This window comes from Apodemus sylvaticus, chromosome 11 (assembly GCF_947179515.1).
Source record: "Apodemus sylvaticus chromosome 11, mApoSyl1.1, whole genome shotgun sequence".
Classification (NCBI taxonomy): domain Eukaryota; kingdom Metazoa; phylum Chordata; class Mammalia; order Rodentia; family Muridae; genus Apodemus; species Apodemus sylvaticus.
The window spans coordinates 34,923,457-34,945,447 of NC_067482.1; positions in this window are offsets into that span (position 1 = coordinate 34,923,457).

The window sequence follows — 21,991 nt, forward strand, 5'->3', positions numbered from 1 at the left end:
TCTGAGAGGCAGAACCTTACGTGCCCCTCCCTTCACCCATGCTGGAAAGCTGTTGGCCCCAGCAGGTCCCATGTAGACAAGCAGAGCTGCTGTGAATTCATGAGTGCAGTGCCCCGTCACGCCCGGAAAACCCTGTTCTGTCCTAGTCTTCTTTGACTTCTTCCTCTTACAATATTTGGGTCCCCTGTCCTCCTTGTTAACTGAGCCTTGGGTGAGTGTATATGATATAGATGGTGATTAGAGCTAAGCATTAAAGAGTGCAAGACTTCTCTGGGCTTTGACAAGCTGTAAGTCTGTCAAATTTACTGCCTTCTCTACAAAGAACCTTCTCTAATGAGGACTGATTGCAGCACTAACCTATGGGTGCAGAGATATGTATTTAGAAGGTAGTTTAACCATTTAACAAAAATGATCAGTTCTCTGCTAGAGCCCATGAGCTCCCTAGCTACAGGTGCGTGGTCACATAACATGAATCCTTCAATCAATCAGAATAGTATGGTTAACCCCATTATATCCATGGGTTTATCTTGTCAGGCTAATCATTATCGGAACTTTCACAGTTCATCGCTAGGTAGGATTGCTGAAGGCTTTTCTTCTCAAACAGCCTACATAGCACCTACCAAAGCCAGAGAGCAGGAAGAAAGCTTCTAGGTAAGTACCAACTGGATTTCTCCATAACCTGTGACCAAAGTGGTGATGTCTTCAGCAATAGGGTCTCAGCATCCAGTTCTGATAGGAACCAAGAGCAATGCTGACAGCCTGTATTGTTTGGGGCGGGGGGGGGGGGGGGTTGTCTCTGACACCTCATTGACTAACACTTCAAAGAAAGGCACCCCACTGGGCTGTTTACTTACAATGTGTGGCCTCTGTGAAAAGTATTACTTTTCATGTAGTGTAACCATTTTAATTCCTTTATATAAGTATATTTAGAAGGTTTATCAAGCAGCAGGCTTACAAGTGGCCTTTTCTAATATCCTTAGTGTTAATGACCCACTCCTCCCTCCCTCTCTTCCTGTTTTACCCTCTCATCGCCCCTTACACACTTCTTCCTTCCTTCACGACCACCTTCATACCGCCTACGTCATCTCCTCTCCTTTGAGATCTTGATCCTGTCCCTACTGTGGCCCCTTCTTAGTTTCCTGCTTTTCACAGGTGCTCCAAGTGAATCGTACATCTTCATCTGAGAGATGACACAGGGTGTTTTTCAGGATCTGGGTTGATTCCCTCACCAGTTTGCATTTCCAATAAGAGTCAGCAGGGGTTCCTTTCCCCCACATCCTCTCCAGCACTTGTTATTGTTTTCTTCACCTTAGCCATCCTTACCCGGGTCAAATGAAACCTTAAAGTAGTTTTAAAGGCTCTTTTATTTTTAAATTGTGTGAGTGTGTGGGTCAGCATGTGGGTCTGTGCCTGGGCTCCCCAGAGCTGAAGTTAGGGAGTTAGGAGTTCTCTGATACTCTGAAACGCATGCATCTTAGGAATCAAACTAAGAGCTTATGCAAGAGCACCTCAGGCTCCTCATTACTGAGCCATCTTTCTAGGTCTGGAAAAAGCAGTTCTAATTTTCATTTCTGTGATAACAAAGGATGTTGAACATTAAAAAAAAACAACAAACAAAAAACAGAAAAACCTTTGAGTCATTTGGATTCTTTCTGTTTGGAGTTCTCTGCTCAGTCATGGCCTTTGTTTTGTTTTGTTTTTTAAATTGGATTGTTTGTTTTCTGACATTTAGATATTTTTAGTGCTCTGTATATTCTAGATACCAATCATCTGTCATATACAAAGATTTTTTTTCTATTTTGTAGGTTGCCTCCAGTATATTACCAGTTTCCTTTATAGTCAGAAGGTATTTAATTTCCCCAAGTCACACTGGTTCCTGACACCATGTGTTAAAGACTGCCTTTTCTTCAGTGACTGTTTCCAGCATCTGTGTCAAGAATCAGCTAGTGACGGGTATGTTTATGTTTATGGGTCCTTGGTTGAATTCCACTGATCAACATGTTTCTTCTCATGCTATAACCATCCTGTTTTATTAGCTGTCTCTGTCATAATATAACTGGAAACCAAGAATGGAAACACCTCCAGATGTGTTTTTACTGTTGACAACTTCTTTGATTACCTGAGGAATATTATGCTTCCATATAAATGTTAAGTTTTTTCTATTTCAATGAAGAATTGTATTGGAATTTTTATGGGAATTGCATTGAATCTGTAGACTATTTTTGATAGGATGGTCATTTTTACAATATTAATCTTACCTATCTGTGCATGGGTGGCTTTTCCTGTTTCTTTCTACTGAAGAAAATGTTAAAGTTTTCATTGTGTAGGTCCTTCACCTCGTTGGAAAGGTTTATTCCAATGTGGCTAGAATTGTTTCCATGACTTCATTGATGTTATGTTTGTCTTGAGTATATGGAAAGGTTTGGGATGTTAATTCAGTAACCTGCCACTTTGATGAAAGTGTTTAACAGATGTAGCCATTTCTTGGTGGAGTCTTTGGCGTCTCTCGTGCATAAAATCCTATCGTCCGTAAGTAGTGATCTTTACTCAGTCCGGTCCTCTTATTCCCTTTTCGCATCTTCTTGGTCTAGCTAGGACTTCACGCACTGTGTTGAAGTTAGATTCAGAGTGGACGCTTCAAGCCCTGTATGTCTTGTTTCTGGTTTTAGCGGGAATGTTTCAAGTTTTTCTCTATAGGTTTGTGATGTAGAGTCTTTATTATGTTGAGATATGTTCCCTCTATCCCTAGAATCCCCAGCGTTTCTATCATGAAGGGATGTTGGGTTTTATTACTGTTTTTTTCTGCATCAATTGAAATCATGTGATTTTTCTCTTTGAGTTCATTTATGTGATGAATTACGTTTGTTGATTTATACATGGTGAACCATCCCTACATCCTCAGAATAATCCCACTTGATTACGTTAGTGATACTTTAGATATATTCTTAAATTTTGTATACAGCGATTTTATTGATAATTTTTGTATCTATATTCATCAGGAAGATTGGCCTCCAGTTCATTCTCTTCCCTCCTCCAACACCAGGAGTGGGTGCCCCTCAGATTAAGTCTTTGTCTGATTTTTGTATCAGAATGATATTAACTTCATAAAAAAGGAGTTTGGAAGTGCTCCTTTCTTTTCTGTTTTTTGGATTTTGGGGTGGTATTGGTGTTAGTTTTTTGCAGGTCTTGTAGAATTCCGCACTGATGAGAAGAATATGCATTCTTTGGCGTTTGGGTGGAATGTTCCATAGATGTCTATGGGTCCATTTGATATATGATGTTATTTAATTTCGGTGTCTCTTTATTCATTTTTGTCCACTTGATTTGTCTAATGGTGAAAATGTGTTACTGAAGTCACCCAGTATTATTGTGTTGGGGTTAATCTGTGATATAAAACCTATTAGTATTTACTTTGTGGTATGCCCGTGTTTGTGATCTGTATCTTTAGACTTGTAATTTCCTCTTGATGGGTCAGTCCCTTGATGAGTATGAAGGGATCCCCTTAATTTCTTTTGACTAGCTTTGTTATCTCTTTTCTCTGATATTTGCTATGAAGTCTGTTTTCTAGAACAGTAGTGCCTACTTACTTCTAGGTACCATTGGCTTAGAATACCTTTTCCCCAAGTTTTCACCCTAAAATGTTTTTCTTTAATCAAGATGTGGGGTTTTATTGTTGTTTGTTTGATTGTTTGCTTTTTCCATTTGAGAGATCAAATATCGAGATTCTGGTTTCTAATCCAATCTGTAGGTCTGCATCTTTTCACAAAGTACCTGAAACCATTACCATTCAGCATGGTAATTTAAAGGAGTGTCCCCTGCCATTTGTTGGATTTAGGGATTTTTTTGGTCCCCTTTTGTCTGTGTTTTAGAATTATTTAATTTTCTCCTACAGTCTCTTCAGTTTATCTATTTCTTCAGTTCAAAGCATTCCTTTCACATCCTCTGTAGGAGAGACACGAGGGATGTCTTCGGGTTTTATTGCTGTGAAGAGACACCATGACCATGACAACTCTTATAAAGGAAACATTTCATTGGGGCTGGCTTACAGTTGAGAGGTTTAGTCCATTGTATCGTGGAGGGAAGCGTGGCAGCACACAGGCAGACATGATGCTGGCGAGGTAGCTGAGAGGTCTACACCTGAATCTGCAGGCAGCAGAAGACAGCCACACTAAGCCTGGCTTGAGTGTGTGAGATCTCAAAGCACACCACCAGTGGTGCCCTTCCCCCAACAAGGTCACACCTACTCCAACAAAGCCACACCTCCTAATAGTGCCATTTCCTAGGCCCTATGGGGCCATTTACATTCAAACTACCACAGTGGTCATAAATTCCCCTTCCTGCTTCTATCATGGGAACATTTTCTTTTGCCTTCAGTTGTGATGGATAGTTTTCCAGGGATATTTGACTGGGTTGGTTGTAATCATTCAGACTTTAAAATACATATCAAACCTCCTCCCCACCCCCCTGCTTGTATGGTTGCAATTGAAAAGTCATCAGTTATTTTAATGTGCCTGGAATGGGATTCCTATATTATTTTGGAAGTTTTCATCTTAAAATATTTTTATTTTGAATAAAATTATTTTCCTTCTTTTATACTAATAATTTGCAAGTTCGACTTATTTGTTTTGTCCAAAATTGTTTTTGCTGTTTGTGCCCTGAGATCTGCCTATCTGTGTGCTGAACGTGTTTACAACGTTCAGAAAAGACTAGGTTGTAGTCCAACCAGGATGCTGTTTTCATTGGATAAGCTGGTGTGCCAGGCTCGGGCTCTATCTCCAGGCAGCACTGTGGGTTGAGTACTGTCTGCAGCAACAGCTGCTAGAGTCAGTTTACCCATTCCATAACAAGGCAGCCAGCAGGTGACTGCAAAACAGACACTTAGCCAATTACCACTGGCTTTAGTAGTAAAGGAACCCTAATAGTACTGTATATACTGCTCTGTTCGTCATTGTGGGTACTGTGAGTAGAAAGTAAAAGAAAAGGAGAGAAGGCAGGCAGTTACTAGTCCACTACTATTAGGCTGTTAGATGGGAAGTAAAGGGGAGTGGGACATGCATAGGAGTCAGAGCAAATGAAGCAAATATGTGTGTGTGTGTGTGTGTGTGTGTGTGTGTGTGTATTGTTGGAGATACGGGAGTGTGGATTAACAGTAGACTAAAAAGAGGTGGCAGAATATATGTATCCAAATAACAGAAACCAGGTTAGTCTCTGGGCTTTGAGGAGTGTTTGAGTAAGAGGAATGGGTACAGGAAGAGAATGGGGGAAGTTAGGGGTGGGGGGAAATAGGGAAAGACAGCACCAACAAACTTTTTTTTTTTTTTTTTAAGATATATGCCTTTAATTCCAGCATTCAGGAGGCAGTGGCAGGATGATTTATAAGTTCAAGGCCAGCCTGGTCTACAGAGTAAGTTCATATACAGAGAAATTCTATCTTAAAAATCAAAATAGTAGTAGTAGTAGTAGCAGCAGCAGCAGCAGCAGCAGCAGTAGTAGTAAATTTCTGTGGAACCATACTGAGGTGTTTGCTTCATTTTACTTTTTCAAGAAATGTTATATCTTTATAGTGAACCAAAGCTTTTCTCTTTTTTTTTAAATTTTTTTAAATTTATTGATATATTTATTTACATTTCAAATGATTTCCCCTTTTCTGGACCCCCACTCCCCGAAAGTCCCATCAGTCCCCTTCCCTCCCCCTGTTTTCCCACCCAACCCTTCCCACTTCCCAGTTCTGATTTTGCTCTATACTGCTTCACCGAGTCTTTCCAGAACAAGGGGTCACTCCTCTGTTCTTCTTGTACCTCATTTGATGTGTGGATTATGTTTTGGGTATTCCAGTTTTCTAGGTTAATAACCACTTATTAGTGAATGCATACCATGATTCACCTTTTGAGTCTGGGTTACCTCACTTAGTATGATGTTCTCCAGCTCCATCCATTTGCCTAAGAATTTCATGAATTCATTGTTTCTAATGGCTGAATAGTACTCCATTGTGTAGATATACCACATGGTGACAGTGTTAGCTTGCTACACTGACCTATGTATTACATAGATAAGAAAGGGCTTTAGAGAGGGAAAGAGAGAAGGGTGAAGATACAAAATAATGAAGAAGTTAAGGAAGGAGGGGAAGAAGGAAGGCTGAATGGAGATGGATGCAGCACTGGCTTGCATGCTACTTTTTGTCTCGCTAATGGATTTGGTGTTTGATTTCTCTGGTCTGGGCTACACTACATGTTGGTTTCTACCAGTCCTACTGTATTCATTTATTCATTTATTATTGATTGATTGATTGCATTCTCAGCTCCTTCAGGGCGCAGAGTTTTCTTGACTCTGTTCTGTGAGTTATGGAAAGGTAAGGTAAGCCCCACTCAGTCATGGTTGCTGTGATCTTGCAGGGCCAGGCACAGTGGGTGGCTGTATGGTGTCAAACTCAATGTTTAGAGCATGTGCATAGATAGTTCCCACTTTGTGATTCCTCAATGGCACACTAATGGAGGTTCCAGCAAAAACCTTTCCTTACCATTGTTAAGGAATTGAGTTTATCTCTGGGTGGAGATATACCATTGTCTCTTCCCTTAAGAGTCAATCCAGAGGACAGCCAGTTACCCAGCCAAAGAGCCGCCCCTTATGTAGGCAAGTGTGGTGGTTTGAATGAAAATGTCCCCCTTAGTGTCTGTTGGTAGCACTGTTTGGGAAGGATTAGAAGGTGTGGCCTTGATGGAGGAATTATGTCCTCTCTCTCTCTCTCTCTCTCTCTCTCTCTCTCTCTCTCTCTCTCTCTCTTTCTCTCTCTCTTCTTCGTGCTTGCGGTGACGGATGTGAGCAGTCAGCATATTGTTCCTCCCGCTGTGCCCACTACTTGCTTCTGTTTCCCCATGAGGGACCCTCATTGATCTGAAGCTATAAACACAAATAGCATCCTTCTTCTATAAGTTGCCTTTGGTCATGATGCTTTATCACAGCAACAGAAAAGTAACTGCTCAGCAGGATCTCACCACGCCATGTCATAGAGATGGAAGGGATAATAATCCCTTTATTGAGATAATGCAGTTGCTTTCCCAGAATCACCACCTCCTTCAGTGTAGTTGCTCTGGGGCCACTATGAGGTCCTGTCAGGTCTGTCAACCTTTCAGACATCTAACTCAAAAAAAAAAAAAAGCATAACTTTCCCTATTTCTCTTGTCTTTTGCTCTCAAATGCTGGCTAGAGCCCAAGCATACTTTCTCTAGTCCTTCAGCCTTCATTTTTTCTCCAAAGCCTCCGTTTCTTCCACGTGGCTGCTTATCTGTTGTTTGTCTAGTCTCCTTATTTTTTCTCTTTCTCATCTTGTTCTTCTTCTTCCAGATAGCTACTGAGATTTACAGTTGTCTGCTTTGAACTTTTTTCTTTTTAAACTGAAATAAAAGTGTCTTCAAGCTTCTGTTTGAGACCATTCTTAAAGTATTCAATTGAGATGGCTAAGACTCTCAAGGAAAGATGCTGATTTCTCTAATAGCATTTGGCAACTTTATTAGGACTCTCCTTAATTTTTAGCAACATTTCTATTGGCACAAATTTGATACATTTTCTAGTGGAGGCCTTTTAATCCATCTTGCTGGAATTTACCTGATTCTGCAGTTATAGCTACATTGGTTGTAGTCATAGCAACAAACTGTCCAATGGTGGATATGTGGGTCTGGTTGTAGAAAAGGTTTATCAGGTACATTCTGAAGACTGGAGAAATAGTTAATGGGGGTGATAAAAATATCCTTGTTCTCTTTGCAAATCAAACTCTAATCAGTCCTTCATTCAAACTTCTAGTCAGCCATCTTGCCTTAAAGTCCTATCTTAAGCAATTTAGATAGCATTTAATTGACAAAACTTGAAGAAAGGTTATAAACTATCCCAATTTCCTTAGACAAAACAGTAAGGTTTATAGAGATTGGGTTTATCTCACCATAACCTTCCTCCAATCCTATAAACAATTAAATCCAGGGTCTGGAAAATGCTGGGCAAGTGATCTTCCAGTGCATGCGTCCATTCTTGTCAATAGTTGACCATGGTAATGTCTGCCATCTTTAAATTATCTACAGGACACCCCATGCTTCTCCCTCTGGTTGTTCTTCTGTCTATACAGTCAAAGAACACCAAGGGGGGGGGGGACTTTTAGGACACAATTGAATCAGTCTTCACTTATACCACTAAAAGAAGGGCCTTGGGATACAGTAAGTACCTTGAGGGCTTTTTTGCCAGCAGTTTCAAGCCCTGTGACTCTCCCTCTGACACATACTTCCTGATGACTTTTGACTGCTCCTATTGTCTTTTGGCAGCTGATTTCCCCCACTCCCTCTTGCCCATGATCTGAGGGCGCTTTGTGAGTCTTGGGTGTCCCTGAGACCCTTTGGGTGCATCTAGTTCTGACTCATAAAACACAATGAGGAATTTACAACTTTGATTTCTACTCCAGGCATAAAATTAGCCACCTAATTCCATGTTAGGTTTTTCCCCCTAATTACTTCTTTATTAAACGACTCGTGTCACAGCAGGAGGGGATGCTGATGTTGTGTACCTCAGTGGAAAGGAACTTAATGAGATTGTGTGCTGTCTTCCCTCGGTCCCTGCTCCTTGCTGTGGCTTTTGTGAGCATGTCCCTAAGGTCTACAAATACATACTGCCTGCTTGCTCCCTGGCTAAGAGTAGTTGATAAGTAGAAGATAAGCGAGAGTATCTATCCCCTTGGCTTCCTTCAGGGCCGCTGAAGCTGACTCTGTCCCTCTCCAAAGCCAAACATTGCCCCATCATGTGGCTCTCCGATATGGTTGTCTCTCTGGTTCCTATAACTTTCTCTTTAAGGCTAACAGCTCCCCTTGGGGATAGCCAGCATTGGGGTGCTCCACATCCCTTACATTCTCTAAACCCTGCTTCTGCCATTTTAATTGATCCCCTCACTAAACACTCATTTTATATGTAGTATCAGCTCTGCTTCTTGTACTCTGAAGTATAGATATGGGTGTCCACGTGATTCAAAACGTTCCCCACAGGCACAGCGGTGAAAATGATTGCCTGCTTAATCAAGTGACATTGTGAAAGATTAAGTCTTACCTGACAACGGCATTGCCTGTGGTCTCAGCACAGCAACCTTCCCCACATTCGGGAAGGAAATATTCAAATGAGTGCGAAGGGTTGTCATACAGATGAAGTGATGCCTAATAAGGTTGTCCTGGGGATTAATTTACCCCTCCAAAAACTTCCCCAGACTTCAGTACAACCCTGAGTAAAACAAAACAAAACAAAGTAGGATGTAGGGGACTGGCCCAATCAGTAAAGTGCTCGTCAAACATGTGTGGGGTTCTTAACTCTCTTTCCATAACCAAAATATAAAAGCCAGGCATAGTGGTGAATACCTGTAATCCCAGCCCCGGGGAGGCAGGACAGGAGGTCCCCAGGAGCTTACTGGCCAGGCAGCCTAGCCTAGTTGTTAAGCTTCAAGCCAGTGAGAGATTCTGTCTTAAAAAAAAAATAGGGGGGGATGGTGACTCAAGAACAACACCTGGGGTGGGCCTCTGGCCTCCATACAGTACACACAAGAAGCCTAAAGCAGAGCTCAGGGCTGGACAGATGGCTCAGTGGTTAAGAGCACTGATTGCTCTTCCAGAGGTCCTGAGTTCAAGTTCCAGCAACCACATGGTGGCTTACAACCATCTGTAATGGGATCCGATACCCTCTTCTGGTGTGTCTGGAGACAGCTACAGTGTACTTACATATAATAAATAAATCTTTAAAAAAAAGAAAGAAAGAAAGAAAAAAAGAAGAGCTCAGTAGGGGGGTATGGGCTCCTAGGTTTGGTCCCCAGCAACACATACACACACACACACACACACACACACACACAGAGAGAGAGAGAGAGAGAGAGAGAGAGAGAGAGAGAGAGAAAGAGAGAGAGAGAGAGATGCTTTGAAGTTTCTAAGGAAGCAAGAGTGTCCCCTCGGGTTTTCAGATTGTCTTCTCCAGCCCTTAGGTACATACAATGAAAGATAGGAGCCCTTCCTAGGAGTTGTTAACCCGTCAGAAGAGAGGATTGAACCTTCTCAAAACTGTCCATTTGGGCAGGAGGCCAAGCAAACTGCTTCTGCTACCTGAAGTTCTGCTTCAGATAGTGAAGCCCGGTGGCTTCAGGGGAGCCTCCTCATCCTGGAGTTAGTGCTGCTAATGGCATAGGCCACCACAGCCTTGCACATTCCCCTGTGACCAGAAATGTCAATCTTATAAGGAAGAATGCCATGGTGGGCATTCTTAGAAAGAATACACACGAATGAAAGAAAAATGTGGTGCTTTTATTTATTTGCAAGTCTCTTATATAATAAAGTTTATCAAAATATTGAAATAAGAAAGTAATAGACTAACAGTTCTGGGTTTATAGGCTTTATTATTCACATAAAACTAATGCAGGCAGTGCTCTAAGATTTAGAGTCTGAATTGGGCGAAGTTGACTTAGATGTTGGTGACCAGAGCTCTGTGTTGCATTGGCTACTTGATGGTCCCTTGGCATCTACAACCTGTTTTGCCTTCTGGACAGTGCAAAGCCTGAACTAGCCAATGTTGTGTGTGCAGACACATGTGAGGAGTAAAAGAACAGAACGCCGAGTACTGTATACTTTTCAGGGCTGCAGGGCCCAGCAAATAGAAGGCTGTGCTAGAAAGGCCCCTCTCCTGGGAAATGGGTCCCTGGCAAGTTGTACAGTGGTTTCCTGTGTGTAAAACTACCAGAACTTCCCTAAGAGCGTTTGTGTGAGGACTCAAGGAAGTGATAAGTATATAAAATGCATAAAATTATGAATATATATTTAAATGCCTGGTGCCTGGTAAGTACGGATAGTTACTATAACTGCTGCAGGGTGGTGGGGTCCGCTCCCACCTAAGCTAGGTATTTGTGATTTTTATCCAAGGTATAAAAGCTGCAGAAACCTAACTTCCTGCTGAAAAGCTACTGTTCTTACAGCACAGCATGGGGCTGCTGCAGGCCCCATTTAAGAACAGCTTTGTTACCGGATGGTTCTGCAGGCATGAAGCCCTTCGCCATTGTTTCTCTCTGTGTGTAGAAGGAACAGTTTGCAATGTGCAATATCACTTCCAGGCCTCTGCCTCTGGACATATCCATTCATGAGAACTGAAAAAACTCTCAGGAAGAAAAAGAAGTTGTTTCTTTCTTTCTTTCTTTCTTTCTTTCTTTCTTTCTTTCTTTCTTTCTTTCTTTCTTTCTTTCTTTCTTTCTTTCCACTGTTCTGGAATCTTTCTAAAATGGCTTCTTCTGGGAGATTAATTATAGAGGCCCAATGTTTCCTGGAAATACTAAAACATTTTAAGAATACGAAGACACTGCTTGATAAATGGCTTGGCTCTTTATTGCCTAACAATCCAAAAAGAAAAATGCATGTTTGAAACAGAACAGGATGTAATGGAAATCTAAGTAGGTGGACTGTAAAATGGATTTTATTAACTATTTACAGTGGTCGTGTAAATTGTTTCTGTCTATGCCTGAGAAAGTTCCTTGTCAGGGGGGTTTCTGCGCCTGCCTCTTCCAGACACTTATCTTTTTCGTTTACATTATAAAGGTGACTGGTGAGCCACTAAGATGAGTCTCTCCAGGTGCCACCAACTTCCCTACAGCCCCTCAGTACCCTTCAGGAGAGACATCCTTAACTGAAGACAGGAGGGGACTGAGAAGAATAAAAGGACACCTTTTCTACCACTATTCAGAATACCCAGCTTAACTACTTGTAGTGCCTTATGAATACTATGTAACAGGCTCTACAACCACTCACTCGGGAAGACTTCTTTGCCCTATGTTTGAAAGGGGTATTTTTTTTTCCTTAAGTTGTATTGCACATAGCTGTAGTAGTCTTAGCACTTCAAATGCTGGGCCAGGAGGGTCAAGAGTTCAAGCTAGTCCCAGACTACTCTGGGACTACCAGAAGACCCTGTCTTACAAAGAGAGAGGAGGAGAGAAGGAAGGAGGGAGGGGAGAGGGAAAGAAAGGGAAAGAGAACACACACTGTGCACTTGGAAAACTTTTCTATTTGCTTTTTTCCCCCACTATGTCTCAAAATATCTAATGACTGTCCCACACTTTATGGTTTTTAGCAAGTAGCTGGTAAATTCTCAGGACCCCTGGGGTCTCTCCACTCTTGCCTACCTTCTGGTTCATTCCCTAAACATCAAGAAGGCCCTTGGCATTGTGATGTGAGCTGTGTAGGGAATCAGACTGATTGCCTACAAAACGAAAACATCTCCCCAAAAGACTCTTCTTGAAAAACAAGAGCATTTTATATTTCAAAAGAAGCGCAGAGCCTGTCATCACGGTGGGAAAATGCCCAACATTGTTCTGCTTCTTTATGTTTAATTATGGCTTAGTGATGTTTTATGCTTAATTATAATATAAGTAAGGACGGCAGCCCCATAATCTTCTTAGTGGGGAGGTCCCCACAAAATCCTAGCCCAACTGTAAAGTGAAATGGCACTTAGCTATTCACCAGAAGGTCCCACAAAGGACCAGGGATCTCTGTGTTCTGGTCATGTGACCACTGGCTTTGCATCCCTGGCATAATTATTGGCACAGAGCAAGCACACCACAGTGATTACAGAAGTTCCCGTGCGTGGTCACTGAAGTAACTCAGGCCCTGTGCTGAGTAGTTCACAAATCTGCCAACCTTTAGTTTAGTTTTCAGTTTAGTTTAGTTTAGTTTTTGTTGTTTTTTTTTTTTCCCCAATAGCTTCATTTTACACAGAGAGGTTAAGCAAGTGATGAAAGTCACTCAGCAGTTAAGTGAAACGGTGGAGCATCAAGCCATGGTCATGCTGTTCTAGGAGCTCACACTCTATTCTTTACACACATGGCCAGGCTGCTTGATGTTCAGTAGACTGGCTGCTGGCATCTAGACACTGGGCTAGGTGTGCATTGGAAAGATTTAAGTGAAGACACTTTCAAGTCAGGCTCAGTATTGAGAAAGTCCCGCCCCAACTCCCGGAGAAAGTGCTAGGAAGATTCCCGTGGTGGCGCACGCCTTTAATCCCAGCACTTGGGAGGCAGAGTCAGGTTTCTGAGTTCAGATTTCTGAGTTCCAGGCCAGCCTGGTCTACATAGTGAGTTCCAGAACAGCAAGGACTACACAGAGAAACCCTGTCTCAAGAAAAACAACAAAAACAAACAAACAAACAAAGTCTCCAGATAAGGATTCCTGAGTCCGAAACATTTGGCCCCTGGGATTTAGCCCTTCCTTATAGTTTAAATAGAATTGGTTGGGGGTGATGCCTTACGTGAAGGTGGGGTGATTTCCCAGCCCTTGGGGTCTGCACATTTATTTCTGTGCTATGAAGATGGGCTGGAGAAGGTCATCGGAGTCTGAGAGAGATGCAGCGATGGTGGTGGAGAACCGAGAAGGAGGGAAAAAATTCACTCTTCATCTATCCCAGACACTGGTTCAGTCAATACCTGTAGGGAGCTGCTTGCTCCCACGCCCTTAAAATGGCACAGGTTTCCGCTTTCCGCCTTCCCGCTGGCGGGCTCCTGGTCTTTAACAAGTCCTTATTTGGGTGGAGCCTGTTGAGTCTTGCGCTTTCCGCGTGGATACAGTCTATCAGCAATGCCCACGTGGCTAAGCCTGATTGGCTGGCTTTTCGTATTTAAGGGCTGGGCTGATTCTCTCCGGGATCAGAAGAAGTACAGGGATCCTGAGTAAACTGCTTGAAGAAGATCTTCCTGTGTTGCTTCGTTCCTTGCCGGCGAGGGTGGTCGCGACAAATACCGTTTTCAGAAAACTCTGGAATTTCTACAATTAGAAACTCTGGAATTCTACAAGTGATGGGGGCGGGGTCATCTTACTTTGCTGCCCCTTGGAAACTTGCAAGTGACATGAAACATATTCACTCTCCCCACCACTGAGAGAAGAGCGTGAACTTTAGGCAGAAGGAGGGGAGATGCATTGGTGTCGAGCTCTCTTAAGTGGTTGGTACAGAGGCTGGGTACCCCATTGATGCCCGCACGGGGGAGCTGTGATTATCGATTAGCCAATCAGTAATTGGATGTTGGGTCTAGGCAAAGTGCAGGGTTATAGACAGAGCCTTTCAGAGTCTTTCCAGCCAGAAACTTCTATAAGAGCATGGCTCCTCTGGCTAATTCTCCATTCTATCACATTCTATTCTGATCTAGCTTTTAACGGGCTCCATTTATTACAGAAAAGAGACTGTTATTCCCTAGTGCCGTAAGGCCAAGCCCAGGTTATCTAGAAAAATGAAATGGAAAGGACCATAGACGCTAATGTCAGGCAATGAAATGAGAGACTCACAGATCTGGGATCATGGAGGAATGCGAATTTCACAGTCTCTATGGCACAGGAGAGCCTAAAGATAAGGAGAGAAAGAGAGAGAAGAGTTATTAGAAATGATTTTTCCATAGCTGGCCTACCTATCTACCTTGCTTTTTGTTTTCCTCTGGTACCTGGATGCAAAATGCATTGTAAAATAAAACATCAAAGTTAATAGCATCAGCGGAGTGTTCTGTGATACATTGTGAAAACGACAGGTCTGTGAGGGCGCGGAGGAGGCACGGAGGAAGAGGCATTCTGTGATAATAAATCATGTCAACCAGGAGACGTGGTGGGAAAGGGGGATACATTTGAAAAACAGAGATTTCGTGTGGCAGAGAGCTAATTATCCTGACATCTAATCTTCCAGGAGGCTAACAGTTAGTTCAACTGCTAACAGTCACCAAGGAGTGAGCTGCAGAGATATTTTAAAATATGCCTTTTTTTTTTTTTAAAGATCCAACATGCCTACATCTGATCAGACCCTTAAGGACCAGCTTCTGGAGTAAAGTCTGAAGTCCTCTGCGCAGCTTTGCCTTAGGCAGTGAGAGGTTATTAGCAATAATAACCGCCTTTCCGGCACGCTCCTAGAACCCACTAGACTTTGAAGGACCATAGCACCTCCATGCGAATCACCCAGTACAGTATTTTGTGTTGCTATTTTTATCTGACTCTATTTAATAGTTTGGGAAAGTGGTCTGAGGGATGTGGAGGAAGAAAAATCAAAAGCAAGGCCTAGGTGGGGTTTTAGTTTCAGAACATGCTGCAATTGGCTTTGTTAGGTAAATGTATGGAATGGGATTGCTCCTGGGCACTTCGAAGGAGTTGAATCATGAATTTTTGAAGAACTCTGGGAAATGGGCTTTGTCATTATCCGTCTTCTCTTCCAAATAAAGAAACAAGTTCAAATGGGTTCCTTGCCTAGTGTTGCCCAGAACATCCACAGAGGTCCAGGATGCAGGCAGCCTCTCTTCCCGGCTGAGTCGTGAGCTCACGCCCGTCGCTGTCTCCTTGTGGGGTCTGTACGCTTCTCTCTCCGTGCTCTTGGATTTTCTTGGACACTGAGTCAGAGGACATGTTAGACTCTGCTGGCTTCTTCTGGTCACTGACTTGACACATCTGTGGATGGAGTGGGACCCATGCAGACATGGCCCCCGGACTACATGGGCATATGGTCCAGAAGCAAGGACAGGCATGGAACAGACAGACCGTTTAAAACTCATAATCCTAAACAAGCATGCAAAGATCCCCGAAGACAAAACGAGCATTCAGAGCCAGGTAATGCAATTACATCACCTATCTTCTGTCTCTTCTCTGAGAATACTTATAACCTCGGGTCAAGTATAAGGCAGCTACAAACCATGAGGTCACACAATTCTATCACCCTTGATGCTTAGGCTGGTCTGCAAAGCCCATGTTCACATGGGCACAGCATCATTTTTTTAAAGGTCTTTCCTTGAGGGTCCTGCTAGGCTCACGCTTGTCCTTAACATTGATAGAACGCTGGGGAATTGACTGACGCTTTCCCCACCCCATCCATCTTTTCAACCATCTTGAGAGTGATGCTGCTGAGCCCTTCATTTCTTAAGCGATAACAGTATTTCTGAGCTCTCTGCTACGTGCCAGGCCCTGAGCTAAGCACTTCATGGGCTGAAGTCAATTCATCTTCATAAGAGCTCTGTGAAGCAAATACAACACGCGGTGGCATGTTTGCGGCCGAGAGAAGAGATTTGTCTAAAGTTTGGCAGCTGAGAGGTGAGGAAACAGGCCCTGCCCAGCTTGGTACTCTGAGATCAGGGTACATCATAGGGAAATATGACTTCTCAGAGTCAATTTTGACCAGAAAAGGGCAGTGTTGAGACTTTCCTCCATTGTCTATATGCTTCTACATACCTAAGGCGATCTGACCACATAAGCTAATGGAAGGATTCTGAAATCAGCTAGAGTATAAAGAGATGCAGGGATGCCTTCTGTTTCTATGTAAAGTGACATATGGCTATTAACGAGTGGGGGAGGGGATACAAAGAGGGTTTGCCTTTTGAGGGCAGATTTATTAGCAAAGGAATTTACAACGTATGGCTAAAGTCAATCATAGCATGTTGACATGTTTGTCAAGAAATGCAGATGCACAGGAACAAGGAAAGCTAACTTAACTTCTAATGCTGTCAGCTATAGGAAATGCATCCCAAACAACACAGCCATCAAATATGAAGACTGCCTAAGAAAGATGACTGGGAAACTGATTACAGTCTCAGAACTGCAATTTTCCCGCCTGAACTTCATTACTGTGACTCTCTTGAGAATGAAGACCCTTTAGACCCTATCTTTAGTAAAATAGAATCAGCACACAAGTAATGCTACTTATATCAAACACAGCTTCATCTACAAGTACCGTTTCACGCAACAGGGATGTGGCTGCTCACATTTTAAAATTCAACCACAAATGAGGTGATCTGGTTTGTTTTAAGCATTCTTTAAGATTCAGATTTAAGCTATGTGAAGGAAACTGGTATGGTTCAAAAGATGTTTCTGGAAGTACAGGAATAGGCAAAACAAAGATGATCTGAGACGTATGGTGCGGTTGCATATAGGATTTTAAAAATTAGATATAAAGATGTGGGCTAATCATAGAGCGGGACTTGGTCCTGGTACTCTACTTCCCTGTCACTAGATGGGGCTCACTGGTTGAGGTTACTTCCCGCCCAGATTTGGATTTTGTGTCAGACAACAGAGAGGATTCAACTGGGGATTTGGTTCAGTTCTTGAAAAGATAAGTTATTGGAAGGTATTCAATGGGACTCCTAATAAGATTGACTCTTTTTTTTTTGGTTGCCACAAAAGTCTTATTGAGCAAAGCTAGCTTTCTCCCCATTGAACATGAAACAGGTCACTATTAGAAAAGACAGCTTCGCTGTGTTTGTACTTGGGATTAACAGATAAAATAAATAGTTCTTTTCTTCCCATGGGCATTGATGAGGCAGCTTTCTCCTAAATGACTGGAGACTTCTGTTCTTTTCAACAAACACAGCCCTCCAATTAGGGGCTGCAAATAAGATTATATGCCCCAAATAAGCCTGAAAAGGGCCTTTTATAATTAGAAAGTTTGTGTGCGCCCAGTGAAGCAGCATTAAGTGCTCGCTGTGGCTTCATTAAGAGAGCGGCAAGAAGATTCCCGAACCCTCATCTGAGTGCTCCGAAATGATAAAATTAAAAATTATGGAGAACAGTAAAGTGTATGTATCCTACCCCTCCTCCCTCCTCCCTCTTCTGTCCTCCCTCCTCCCTCCTTCCTCTTCCCTCCTCCCTCCTCTCTCTTCATCTTCTTTTCCTACTATCACATTTAAGGAGCAGAAACCAATCAGTGGTGTTTGTAAATTAGGCCTAGTTTGGGAACACTACCCTTGAATAATGGACAGAGTGTTAGAATCCAGGCAAAACCAAAAAACCAAAAACCAAAAACAAAGGATGAAATCATGATGTCCTTGTGGATAGAGGGTAGAGTCTGTTTCCCTCCAATACTTCAATGATGGCTGCTCTATCTCTTCTATGACATAATGATGTATTGAGAGATGCTGGCTTCAGCTCAGCCAGGCTTCCTGGACTGTGGACACAGTGGTGATTGTCTGCATCTACTCTTCCAGATCAAGCAGAGCTCTGCGTGTGAATGGGCCTTTCCTCCATGAATAGGTCTCCTCTCCACATGCAGAATGCATTCAGGATTAGCAGCCTGAAGCCCCCAGCGTCCTGGAGAATCAGATGCAGCCGTGCAATGCTTCCTCTGAGCACAGCTTCCTCTGAGCTAAGAGGAAACGACAAGGCTGGGAAGAGGGAGATGAGCTGAGCACCCAGCTAGGGCAGAAAAGAGTAATCTAGACATAGCAGACAGAGCCATGTCTGATCTCCAGCTCAGCGAGTCCACATGTCAGGTGCTTACCATGGCCCAGAAGGTGTCCCTGGACTGGGATCCTAACAGGAGTCAGACTAAGAACCTTAGTTTACAGTGCTCGTGTCCCAGATGCTTCTTAAACACGTGACTTGTACTTTATATCACCATTCTTTTATGTCTGCCTCCCAGGACTAGTATCTGGGAATTCATATTGCTAGAATTTCTTCAGCACCTCTGATATGTAAGAGACAGCCATAAATATTTCATGAGTGAATGAACCTATCTATCAAATCAGGGGTTTCAAAGCCTTCAAATCCATTTAACACACTCAAACCATAAATATTATCTTCTGATGCTTTAATATTCACATACTTACATACACATGTGCATACACACACACTCACACACACAAACACACACACACTCACACACACACACACACTCACACTTACATACACAAACACACACACACACTCACACATACTCACACACACAAACACACACACTCACACACACACACTCACACTTACATACACAAACACACACACACACACACACACACACACACGACAAACCCTCTTACTTTACAATCATGCATTCTCTTAGGAGCCAGCATTTTAATATTTTTTTAGTTTGTTGTGGTGATGATGTAGGGATATTTTGCCCATGTATGTCTGTGTGCCCACAGAAGAGGGCACCAGAGTCCTGGAACTGGAGAGACAGACAGATGTAAGCCACTTTGTGAGTACTGGGAATCAACCCAGGTTCTCAGGAACAATGGCTTAACTTTCGAGGAACCTCTCCAAACCTGCATTTTAATGTTTCAAAGAGCTCAGGTGGTGGTCTAAAAAAAAAAAAAAAAAAGACTTCTGCTAAAATTAGCTAGCAATATAATTTGTGCTCAGACTAATTTTCTTTTTTTAAAAAAAGTGACCATTTCTTTCAGTGTTAGACATTTGTAAAGTTTTCTTGAGATACTCTTAGCATCCTGAGAAATTTGCAGACTTCTTTTTTAATCCCTTAAAATCTTGGTGGTTGAGGTGCTAATAAAAGGCCTTCCCTGCTACAATGGCACATACTTATAATTCTAGTCCTTAAGAGGCTGAGGCAGGAGGATCATAAGACCCAGCAAGCCTGGTCTCTGTCTCAAAACAAGAGATTTAGGGTTAGTGAAGTAAGCATCGCTATCTGAAAATAACAAGGAAAGTAAATATTTTATTAGACAACAAAATAATTACACCTAAAAATACATTTAAGTAACTTCAACAAAGTTCTAATTTAAAAAAATCTTTTTGAGCAGGCCATGATAGTATGCTCTGTAATCCTAGAATTTGGGAGGCGGGACAGGAAGGTCTGTAGCAGGTTGGGGCCAGCTGAGCTATAGAACAAGACCCTTGCCTCTCATCAATCCAAACCAAAACAAACAAAAGAATATCTGCCATGTAACTCTCACAGGATAATCGAACCACATGATCGGCCGAACCAATCTTTTACTTAATGACTTTTGAAGTTTCCAAAAGAAGTATTTTGTTTTTCCTGTGCAACTCTGCTTTCTTTTCCTGCTTTGGAACCTTCAATGTGTCACTTATGGATTGTGTGAGTTCACGAATTCAAAGTGAAAGGCGGCTTAGTGTTTCGCAAGAATCATGATGTATATTGAACAAAAAATGAAAAAAAAAAGCAGAACTTAAATTTTGGGAAAACACAACCACATAGGAGTCAGAGATTGGAGTCCATTAAGAAGGCCACCAGCAGGGCCCCAGATCGCTGTGCCCAGAACCAAAGCAGAACAGCAACAACAGATCAAACCTGAATACACAAGAAGACAATCTTTGGGAAGTAAGTATTTTTCTCTTTCTATTATAAACAGCAAGACTTCCCCCCCTCTCCAACTGCATATTTAATTAACAGATCTCCCAACAGTATGAATAACATAATTCTAAACTAGAAGTACTGATGTTTTTTCATTTGTTTTATCTAATTCAATGGCCAAGACAATATGTGTGGTCTCTGGCTGGACTGGAATCAAGGAACAAAACAGATAAAATTACCAAGACTTGGGGGCTGTAGAGATGGCTCAGCAGTTAAGAATACTCGCTGTCCTTGCAGAAGACCTAAGTCTGGTTTCTAGCAGTCATATGGCAGCTTAAAACTGCCTGCAACTTCAGTTTTAGAAAATCCAAATCTCCTTTTTTGCCTCTTTGGGCACCAGGCATGCATGCAACGCACATACATGCATTCAGGCACTTGTACATGCACATAAAATAAAAATAGATGAGGCACATGATTGACACATTTAACCTCAGACTTGGGAGGCAGAGGCAATTGAATCTCTAAGTTTGAGGCCACATTAGTCTTCGTAGTTGGTTTCAGGCTAGCCGGGGCTACATTGTAAGACCCTGACTCAGAAACTTCCAATAAATAAATCATTTTTTAAATTTACCCACAGCCACACAGTAGGTGGAGTTTCAGAAATCACGAGGAAGAGGGGGAAGAAAGATTATAACAGGCAGAGTGCTCAAAGAAACCATAAGAAAACCCACAGGCTCAACGAACTTGAACCCATAGGGCTGCACAGAGACTGAACTGCCAACCAGGAAGCCCGCATGGGACTGACCTGTTACAGTTGTGTATCTTTGTCTTCTTGTGGGACTCCTAACAGTGGAAGCAGGAGCTGTCTCTGACTCTGTTTCCTGTTGTTAGGACCCTCTCCTGCTACCTGCCTTGTCCAGCCTCAATAGGAGAGACTGTGCCGAGTCTTACAGCAACTTGATATGCCATGGGTGGTTGATATCCACTAAGACTGACCCTTTTCTGAAGAAGAGGAGTAGATGTGGAGGTGGTGAGGGGAGGGGATAGGACTAGAATGAGAGAAGGGAGGGGAAACGGCAGTCTAAATGTAAAATAAATAAAATTCAAAACAAAACAAAAGAAAAAGTCACCAAGACGAGCTGAGGTGACCCCCACCCCCCAAATCTACAATTATTTTAGCTTTTAGTTTTTCTTATTCCCAAAAGGAAAACACAACCCAAAACAAAACAATGGTAAAGTTAGCTTCCAATACCCTAACTTCACTCAGGTGATGAAGGAGCAGAGCAAGACTCCCCCACCCCCACCCCCTCCAACTCCACCTGGAAAGGCTTGAGTAGTCTATACACTGTAATATCCTTAAAGATCCAGAGCAGCTGGATATAGCTGGCCCAGCATCGGGAATAATGCCCAGGCCTCTGTGATAAGGAAGGAATAAAAGTCCAGGCTTCCAAAACATGGAACAAGAAGTCCAAGAACATGGCCGGATGTAACCCAGAAATGACAGGTGCTCTGTAAGACAGTGCCAACATGTGTCCTGTTCTTGAAAATAAAAGCACAGAATGATTCCACAGCTCAGGGTAAAAGAAGTCCATGCCATGATGTTCTAAAATGGCCGGATCTGGATACTAAAGTTAAAAGCCCTTGCAAAAGACATAGGAACATAAGGAACAATGGATAGAAATTTACCCAAGCCAACAGCCAGGGCACAGTCATTCACCACAGCTAGCTGACACAGCAAAGACAGCTAACACGGCAGCAGATCTGAACTTCCTTGAGAAAAAAATCAGAAGGGGTCTTTGAAAGCATAGCACAGTCAGCCATGACCATCACAGCCCATCGTGGTCCTGCAGGAGGTGGGGTGTGATATAGATTCCAACCATCTTTATCAAACAGTCTATTTCCAGAGCATAACATCTCAGCAAAGTGCATAAAGGCAAAATAAAGAGAACAGCATCAG